Source organism: Bos indicus x Bos taurus, chromosome 11 (genome assembly GCF_003369695.1).
Source record: "Bos indicus x Bos taurus breed Angus x Brahman F1 hybrid chromosome 11, Bos_hybrid_MaternalHap_v2.0, whole genome shotgun sequence".
In the NCBI taxonomy this organism is placed as follows: Eukaryota; Metazoa; Chordata; class Mammalia; order Artiodactyla; family Bovidae; genus Bos; species Bos indicus x Bos taurus.
The window spans coordinates 102,775,778-102,785,445 of NC_040086.1; positions in this window are offsets into that span (position 1 = coordinate 102,775,778).

The following is a 9,668-nucleotide window of genomic DNA, read 5'->3' on the forward strand; positions in this document are numbered from 1 at the left end:
GCTGTCTGACCGTCTGTTCAGCCACTTCCTCCCCGCACTCAGGCCGCACAAGGGTTGGCTCCCATGGACGCCAACCATTTGGGCCTCTCTGGCCCTGCCTGGGGTTCCAGTCCATTCTGCCTCGACCCCTGGCCCCTCGAGGTAGGCCAGGCCATCCCTCCTCCCTGCGCCCCTTCGAGGCCCCTGGGTGACATTGTACACCCAACGCCTCAAAGAACCCACTGTGTCCCACGCTGGGGAAAACCATGCAAGGTCTGCAAAACCCAGCCCTCACCCCGACCCCACCCTTTACAAAGGGCACATGGGGTCAGTGCTTATGTGCTGGGCCCTGGAAGGGGCGGGCTGACCCCACCTCTCCTCCCCCCACCGAAAGTGGGTCCCCCTGGCTCTGGGGATGCTGAAAAGGCGCGTCCTTGCTGTGCCCTTGTGGTGGGGTCACTGCCGTGGAAGGATGCCACGCCCTCCCCCGTCCGCCCCCTCATATATCACGCCCAACCCGCCCCGCGTGCAGCTCTGGCCTCCACCACAGAAGGCACGCGATCTGCTTGGTTATTAGGGAGATAAATAATTTGAACTCTGGCCTTTTACCTTTTCCCCCAGCAGGCGGGCTGCCCCCACGCCCCTTGGGCACCCAGCCTGGAGGAGCAATTTCATTAGGAGCCCTGGCAGCTGGCAGAGACCACCCTGCGAGGCCAGCAAGGAGAATTTCTTTATGGAGATGAGACGTAGGAATATGAAAATTTAAGCCGGAGCGGATGTAATTTAACTTTGCATTATTTATCGGGGACACAAATCCTTTCTAACATTGGCGGATTTGGGAGGGCTGGGCAGGGCTGCTGGGGCCTTTGGGGAAAGAGGGGGTGGCCAGGGGCCTGCTTCCAACCCCCTTTGCCTGTAACAAGGGGACAGAGGAGTCGAGGGCACCGGTGGGCAGGAGGTGAGGTTGCAGATGTCCACCCAGGCCAGGTGGCCAAAGCAGGGGCAGGGAGGCGGGCACCAGGTGGGGGAAAGTCAGAGGCCCCTGTAGGTGCCCGGGGCCCAACCCCGCTCCCAGCTGACTCACTTCTCCCTGCTTCCCGGGGTGAGCAGGGCCCTGAGGACACACACACGTACACACACGCACGCGCGCACACGTGCACAGTAACACACGCACACACGTGCACACGCATGCATGCACACACACATGCATGCACGCACGCACGTGCCCCCCCCAGCCCTGGAAGCCACAGGCCTGACGTGCCCGAGTCCTCGGGACGGAACGCTACGCTCCAGGCCTCTCCTGAGTTTCTGGTGGGGTTCCCAGTCCCTGGCCCCCCATGGCTTGTAGACGCCAGAACCATCTTCCCACTGGTCTCCCTACGTCCCTGGGTCCGAGGTTCCCTCATCTCTGAAGGACACTAGTCAGGGCCCACCCCACCTGCCTCCTCTCAACACGGTCGCGCCTGCAAAGACCCCGTTTCTCAATACGGTTCCATTCACAGGTGCCGAGGGTAGGAGGTGGCCCTCTGTTTTGGGGGCACATGATTCAGCCCACAGCTGTGGGGGGGACATCTGCCACCTCACACACAGAGGACACTCAGAGGAAGGAATAGCCTGAGAGTGAAGCTGGGCAACAAAAATTTGATTTATTCTGTGCTCTTGAATGCTTTTTTTTCCATAGAAAAGATGATTCAGTGTAATTTGGTTTTTCAAATATTCAATTAACCAAAACTCCAGCTGTTTGCTAAGTTGTAAATTCAGTTTACAAATATGATTCTATTATGGAGCATAGCAAATTCTGAGAACAATGTTAAGAAACTTTTACAACTCTAAGAAATTCCCTCAAACATTTAAACTCCACTTACAGCCTTAATATTTTATCTCCTTGTTCATAACTTTGGTTTTGGGACATAACAGAAAAATTCCCCAAAGCATAAACCATCATGTATCTAAAAATCACAGCAGGGACTTCCCAGATGGTCCTGTGGTTAAGACTGTGCTTTCAATGCAGGAGGCAAGGGTTCGATCCCTGTTCAGGGAACTAAGATCCCACATGCTGTGCATCATGTGGCCAAAAATGAATAAATAAAATAAAGAAAAAATAAAAAACATAGTAAACTAAGAAACAGGGTGACTCATGTCTTCTTAGGTTTCCAACGCTGTTTACAAAGTCAGTAAGAGACTGATCTAAAAGTCTGAATCCATCATTTAATTAAACATATCAGCTGGAATCACAAGCTGGTTGATGACTGATGGGCCAAGATTAAAACCAGAAAATAGCAAGTAGCAGATTCCTTGAAGCCCAATCGGGAAAGCAGTCTACATGGAAATCTGCATTTTCCTGGCTTGAAGCTGCTCCCTTCCTGAAGACACAGGTGGTGAGCCCGTGGGCTCCGCGGTGGCCCCCCGTCTCTCAGCCACTGCCCTGGGTCTCTGTCCCCCTGTTCCGGACGGCCCCGGGATGGTGAAGCTGGACCCAGGACGGCAGGGTGCAGGAGGAAGGAGGCAGCCTCGTCCAGCCCCTTAAGGCTGCCTGGGCTCCCCCACCCCCACAGCTGCCCCCTGACCCCAACCTCGTGAACATTAACCCCTCTCATCTCATCGCCAGCGACTGGGGGAAGCTAGGAGACAGTTCCATTGAAAAAAATCCTTCAGAGTGTTTGTTAAAGGACATGCCAGGAGGTGGGCCGGCCGGGCCTCTTGGGGAGGGGGCTCCCATTGGCCTAGACCCTCATGGGGCGCCTGCCCACCCACCGGCCGCCTCCAGCCCACGCACAAAGCGCCAGATGGACAAGATGCACGGCCAGATGAGGGGTGGACGGCACAGGCCTGCGGGATGGGTGAGGGGTTGCACGGGCTCCCAGACCCACTGCAGGCCCCAGCTCATCAGCCAGCAGGGAGGCCGTATGCCCGTATGTCTGGGCTGGAGGAGGGGCTGGGAGCCAGCAGGGGAAAACTCCATGGGACTCAGGATGGCAGGAGGTGGGGAAACGTGGAAAGGTGAGGGCCATCTTAGTGATGGCGTCGCATGGACGAGTGACCCGGAGGAGCGGCAGCAGCTTGGTCCTGGGCTGCCTCATGGTTCTCCTGCACCCCCACCCTTCTTGGTTTGGGCCCACCTCCTGCCCGCTCCCCAGCTGGTCCCCAGGGCGCCCCTTCCATCTCTGTGTCCTCCGGAGACCGTGGCTGAAAGCTGCCCAAACCCAAAGTCTAACCCCAGATGCGAACCTCCTCTGACCGGGAGGAGTCCACCCAGTTGCTCCCAGAGAGAGAAGCCTTGCTTCCTCTCAGCACCCGCCCCTTACCAACCGAGATCCTCCCCAAGCCGACAACCATGTTCACCCACCTCCAGGCCCGAGCCACCACACTGGCACAACTCACAGTTACATGCTTGTGCAGAGCACCCAGGAGCCTCTGAGGACAGCAGTCCCAGGACTGAAGGTGGAGAAACTCCGCGGGACCAAGCCAGGGACCCCCGGTGGGGGAGGAGAGAGCTGGGAGTGGGTGCGAGCCCCCAGACGGTGCTCAGAGCCCCATCAGAGACAAGAAGATTATATTAATAGCTGGGGATGGGAGTAGCCTTGGTATGGGAACCTTCTAGAAAAGGAGAGGAAGTCTGCACAGGGTTGGTCCCTCAGTCAGGGAGGTGCCCCTGCAGAAGGAAGAGGCTGACCCTTCCCCGGTGGGTCCTGGACTCAGAGACGTACAGGGAGGGGCAGCCGTGCCAGGGTGGCCCTGCCAGCCTGGCGAGCGGCCCCCTCCTGCCCAGACTGGACCCTGTCGATTCTGCCGGGAGCTGACACCCCCCAGGAGCCCAGTACAAACAACGGGAGGGGCTTGATTGGCCAGTCAGACCTCAGATAAGGCCATCAGCAGACACAACTCAGAAAGGAGACTTCGTGGCCCAGGAAACGGCCAGGCTGTGACACCAAAGAGAAGAAGCAGGTCACGAAGCAGTTGTGTATGGTTGCGACAGCCCCCAGACACACGAGCCACAGTGAACAAAGTCTGGACGGAGCTACACCAACATGGCATCTTCAGTTAGAGGAATTCAGGGCACTGGGAGGGTGGAGTGAAGTTTGTTTTTCTACATTTGTCAAATTTTGAGGATGAGCACACACCACTTTCCTAAGCACAGCATGAGCCATCGGCATTCGTTTGTAAGCCCGGGGGGCAGCCTCTGCCCTCTTGACCTAGGAGATGGGCCAGGAGGCCAGGGGCCCCCAGGAGACCCCAGGGAGGACCCCAGAAGCTCTCACCCGCCGGCCGTCTTTCAGATCCCTGGAGGGCCCCGGGCTAGGTGGTCCCCACGGGTGACATCATCTCTCCAGGCAGTCAGGCACCCCATGCCCCCGTATTTCACCTCCCTGCCAGCCAGCCACCCTCCCCACCCCCCTCTGTTCTGAAGCCTGGTGTCACCTGAAGGTTGAGGGGAGAACTCCGCCCACCTCAGCTACCACCCGGCTCAGGCTCAGGCCTCACGCAGCTCGCAGCAGCTCGTAAAACTCCTCGCTTCCTGGTCCCCCTCAGCCCTGCCAGCGGTGTGTTTAGAGCCCACCCCCACCGGGTGTCCTTTTAACTAATAGGGCACTTAGTTTAATGAGGAGAGTTTGCATAAGAGGAACTTGCTAATTAAACTTTAAACCTTGTCATTCTAAAGATTAGCCCAGCTCTGAACAGAGAGCATTTGTCATGGAGAGAGGGAGCCCCCCTCCCTGCAAGAAAAGGCCAGCTGAGGGTCTTGCCTCAGCAGCTTCTGGCTGACCAGCCAAGATGGAATCTTCCGGAAGGTTTAGGAAACTCCTGTCCCAGGTCAGGAACGTCCGAGGTGGCGCTAGCGGTAAAGAACTCACCTACCAATGTAGGAGACCTAAGAGATGCAGGTTTGATCCCTGGGTTGGGAAAATGACCCAGAGAAGAAAATGGCAACCCATTCCAGTATTCTTGCCTTGAGAATCCCATGGACAGAGGAGCCTGATGGGCTACAGTCCACGGGGTTACAAGAGTCAGACATGGATGAGGCAACTGAGCATGCATGCCCCAGGACGAGCCTGGATTCCAAGACCCCCCGTGGAGGGAACGCATTCTCCACACCCCATCCGGATGCCAGGCACAATGAGGCTGGGGGCCCCGTCTGTAGGCTTGACACTCCAGCCACAGGTTTTTGGGAGGAGTAAGTGTCATGTGAGGTGCCCAAGCAGCGTGGAGGCTTGAGGACTCCTTCCTTCCCGTCACCCCTCCCTTCACCCGCCTGCGATCACCTGGGGACCCGTGCCCGCAGCTCAGAGCTGGCCGTGGCTGGCTGCTGGCCTCCCCTGCCCTCCAGAGTGCAGAAGCCCAGCGGCCACTGCCAGCACTGGCCACTCACCCAGCCTCAGCCAACTTTGTTTCCCCAGCAAAGAAAGAAAGTGGGGCGGGGGGCAGAATGTGAAGAGAATCTGTGTCACCATGTCACGGTATCACCCGGGAACATCACAGGTCTTAACCTCTGACCTTTCTGGAGGTCAAACTAGGCTGGCGGTCAGGGCAGGCTGCCTTGGGGACAATGGCCAGGGGACACAAGTGAGCCACTCCCTGAATGACCAGCAGGCCTGGAAGGCCTCCCCCTAGCAGTGTGGTCTTCCACATTCCGAGCTGGTCCTGACAAGCCCTTTCCAGGAGGGGGAACAGGTCATTAGCATCCATTCTCATCACTTGCTGGAAGCTGGTGACCGCAGGCTGCTGTCCTTAGCTGGGGAGCGTGCCCCTGCGGCCAGGCCGCTATCTTGCAGGTGGGGTCCGGGGACGCAGGGCACAGACACACTGCCCCCTGTCCCCGCAGCGGTGCTGAGGACCCTCTGTGTGCGCCACCCTGGAGGGGAGGGGGCAGAGGGGAGGGGCTCTGGGAGGGCCTTTGAGGGAGAGGGAGCTCCTGAAGGGGTGGGACCCTGATGCTGATCCTAGGAGCCGGCTGGACTGGGGAGGGGGAGGGGAGGGGGCTCTAACGTGGCCCCCCTTGCTCTCCTAATCCCACGATTTCCTGTTCTTCGTGTTAGCTGTGAGCCAGCCCTGCCTGGGAGGGTGAGTGGGCACCCTTTGCATAACTGAGGTGAAATCTCCGCGACATAAAATGACCCATTTTAAAGTCTACGAGGTGCAGCCACCACCTGAGTCAAAGCTCCTCCTCCTGCCCGAAGAGAAACCCGGGACAAGTCACGCCTTATCCCGCCCACTCCAGAACCTCGAATCCACTTCCTGTCTCTATGGATTCACCGGTTCTGGACACTTGGTAGAGACTGAATTATACAATGTGTGGCCTTTTGTGTCTGGCTGGGTCAGGAAGATCCCCTGGAGAAGGGATAGGCTACCCACTCCAGTATTCTTGGGCTTCCCTAGTGGCTCGGCTGGTAAGAGTCGGACAGGACTGAGCGACTTTCACTTCATTCCTTCAGGCAGCACGGCCTTTCTAACTTCCCGAGTTGCAGCGAGTCTGTGCCCCACCCCACGGTAGAGGTGGCCCACTGTCAGCGTTCACGCACGGATGGATGGATGTTTGGGCCACTTCCGCCTTGTGGCTGCAGTGAACATGCTTGCACAGGTGCTTGTCTGAGTCCCTGTTTTTGGATCCTGTGGATTTGACCTAGGAGTGAAACGGCGGCATCACGTGGTGATTCGAGGTTTCCATCTCTGGATCCATCAAGCAGTTCTCCTCAGCTGCTCTGTGGACATTCCCACCAGCAGTGCCCGGGGCTCTGATCTCTCCCCTCCCAGCATCCTGACCGAGTGGAGCAGCATCTCCAGGGCTCTGATCCCTGTCTCCCTGGAGCCGGGACTGTGAGCACCTCCTCCTGGGCGCGATGACCAGGATCATCCCTTTGATGGATGAGGACACAGGGCTTGCCGCTGTGCTGAGCAGGGACCACAATGTGGGGCTGGGCCACGGCGTCCCTCCCGGCCCTCAGGTTCTAGTGTGAGAAGTGTGAAAGCAAAAGTATTAGTCACTCAGCCTTGTCTGACTCTTTGAAGCCCCGTGGACTATAGCCCACCAGACTCCTCGGTCCATGGAATTCTCCAGGCAAGAATACTGGAGTGGATAGCCATTCCCTTCTCCAGGAGATTTCCCAACCCAGGGATCAAACCCAGGTCTCCTGCATTGCAGGAAGATTCTTTACCATCTGAGACAGCACGGACGCCGCCAGGTTCTAGGATGGGGTCCAAGTGGACAAGGACTTCCTCCAGCCATTCCTCACTTCGCCTGCCACCGGAGCAGGGGGCAGACACTGACCGGAGCAGGGCAGATGGGCGTGAGCCACCCCTGACTCCATCTGGCTTCCCCGCCCCTCCATTCTCAAGCACAGAGGGACTTCCCTGGCAGTCTGGTCCAGTGGTTTAAGACTTCACCTTCCAATGTAGGGGGTGCAAGTTCAATCCTTAGTCCTGAAGCTAAGACGCCACATGCCTTCTGGCCTCAAATAACAAAGCATAAAGCCTGCTTTGGTTTTAAATCCCACTGACCTGGAGGCAGTGGTACCCACTGGACCCAAGGGAGCTGCACAGATTCGGGACTGGGAATACAGAGCTTCAGGTTGTAAGAAATTCAATGAAGACTTTAAAAATGGTCCACATCAAAAAAAAAAAAAAGCATCCCAGGGAACCATAGGACTTCCAGAACCTGAGAGGGAAGTGGGGTTCCCCTCACAGCAACCAGACCCACAAGGTAGGGGAACGGTCCTGGGGCGACCCTGTCCACGCCCCTGCCTTGGGGCAGGTCTGATCCAAGCCTGACCGAGGCGGGCATTTGACCTCTGGAACAACAGCCTGGGATCCCCCCATCCGACCTTGGTTCACGAGCCTTTGCTCTCAGAGAGCATGGGTGCACAGGGGGCTGAGCGTGAGCTGTGTGGAGAGGGGGTGAAGGTGTGTGCGTAGGAGTGTCGCTGGCGTGTGCATCCGTGCCCCACAGAGCTCTGTGTCCCGAGTCCCGAGTGTGTGCGGCTCCCTGTGGTCTGGTGGGTCCCACCACCTCCTGGTCAATGGGATTTGCCCTAAGAACGGTGCGCGGGGGCGCTTCAGTGGTGCCTGCTTCCGGCTTTGCCTTGGAAAGAGTCCTAGCAAACCCGGAGAGCAGGTTATACGTGCTACTCCTCAGGCTCAGAAAGGGTGAGCAGCTCACCCGTGGTCACAGAGCTGCAGCAATTAAGTAGAATGGAGGGGAGGGTCCCAGGTCCCTTAGCTGGAGCCTGTGTGCTCCACCAGGTCCTTAACCACAGGCGTGGGGCTCAGGGGAGCCCTGGGCATCCTCATCCTGTGTCCCTCATGCTCCCCGGGACCTGACTCCAGCCCCACCTCTGCAGGTGTGACCCCGGTGGGCACGTCCCACTGTCTGGACGGGCTCTTGGGAGCATGTGGAACTGAGGACTGTGTGAGCATCTGGGGGCTTATGGCCACTCCTCCGGGGATGGCCTCCGCACCCGCTGTGACACTCTCTCTCTCTCTCTCTCTCACACACACACACACACACACGCACGCTCCCGTACACGCACACGTGTGCCTCCCTGACTCTGGAGTCTGCAGTTTGCATACTTCTCTCCCAGGTCTGGCCTTGGACTGCATTCCTGCAATGCCCTCCGAGACAGCTGCTTCTTAGGCTCCTATCTCTTTTTGAATGCCGAGGGGGGCTCTGCTGGTCAGAAGGGAATATTTTTATGGTAAAAAATGAGCCACGCTGCATCAGTGCCGGGGGGTGGAAGCCGTCACCGCAGGTCACCCAGGCAGACTGATGAAAATTCTGCTTATGAAGTCGCTGCTCCCCCATTAATTAGGGGGGAGGGGGGCCCGCGTGCCACTGAGCACCTCGCCCACGGCCAAAAGCTTGTCAACACTTCCCACGAAGAATGAAAATGTAAATACCTTTCAGATTATTCAATGTCACCAAGGTATGGAAAAAGGTCGGAATGCTGGGTGTCATTTATCTCGTTGCGGATTTGAAGAGCTTTTTTCTATTAAATTTCTTAAAATTAATGTTTTATGTTGCTCAGAGTAATTTGAACAATTATGGGCTTAAAGAATTGATCATTACAACCCCTGGGATTCAGAGCTCCCGACTGAGTCCTTTGAAAACCCACTGATTTATCGTTTTGCTACTTAACCAGGCAAGCTCCTGGGATTTGGGACCCCAACCCCCTCCTGCCCCAGGCGGGGGCCAGTTCCCAAGACACAACCGCCGGATCTGCCGGCGGAAGAGACGCCAGTGGGTCCCCAGGTCTCCAGGAGAGGTGGGGGGAAGAAGGGGTGTCTCTGATTTCAGAGCTTTCACCCGCCCTGAGCAAATTTTATATTTAAAAGGAAAGAAGTCCTTTTACATACTGGTCTAAATTGTTTTTTATCATTCAGGTGTTTACCTTTGATAATGTATGCAATCGTCGGGTTCAAAAATGAAAAGAACGTGATAACACGGGCAAGATGAGTATTCCGCTTATGTTAAAATTTAAAGTTCTAAGTATTACGTTACAGAGGTTACTGTTTTTCAAAAGTGAACAAGCCCTAGCCCCTCAGGAAAAAAATGCTGAGGTGTGTCCCGCCTCCCCGCCAGGGTGCTTCCCACCCCGAGCCCCCCTCCCACTCCGGCTGGCCGCAATTCGGAGGGAGTCCGGGGCGGACCCGGCTCCAGCTCCAGCCTCCGGAAGGCAGCCCCACCCAGCCCCCCGGCC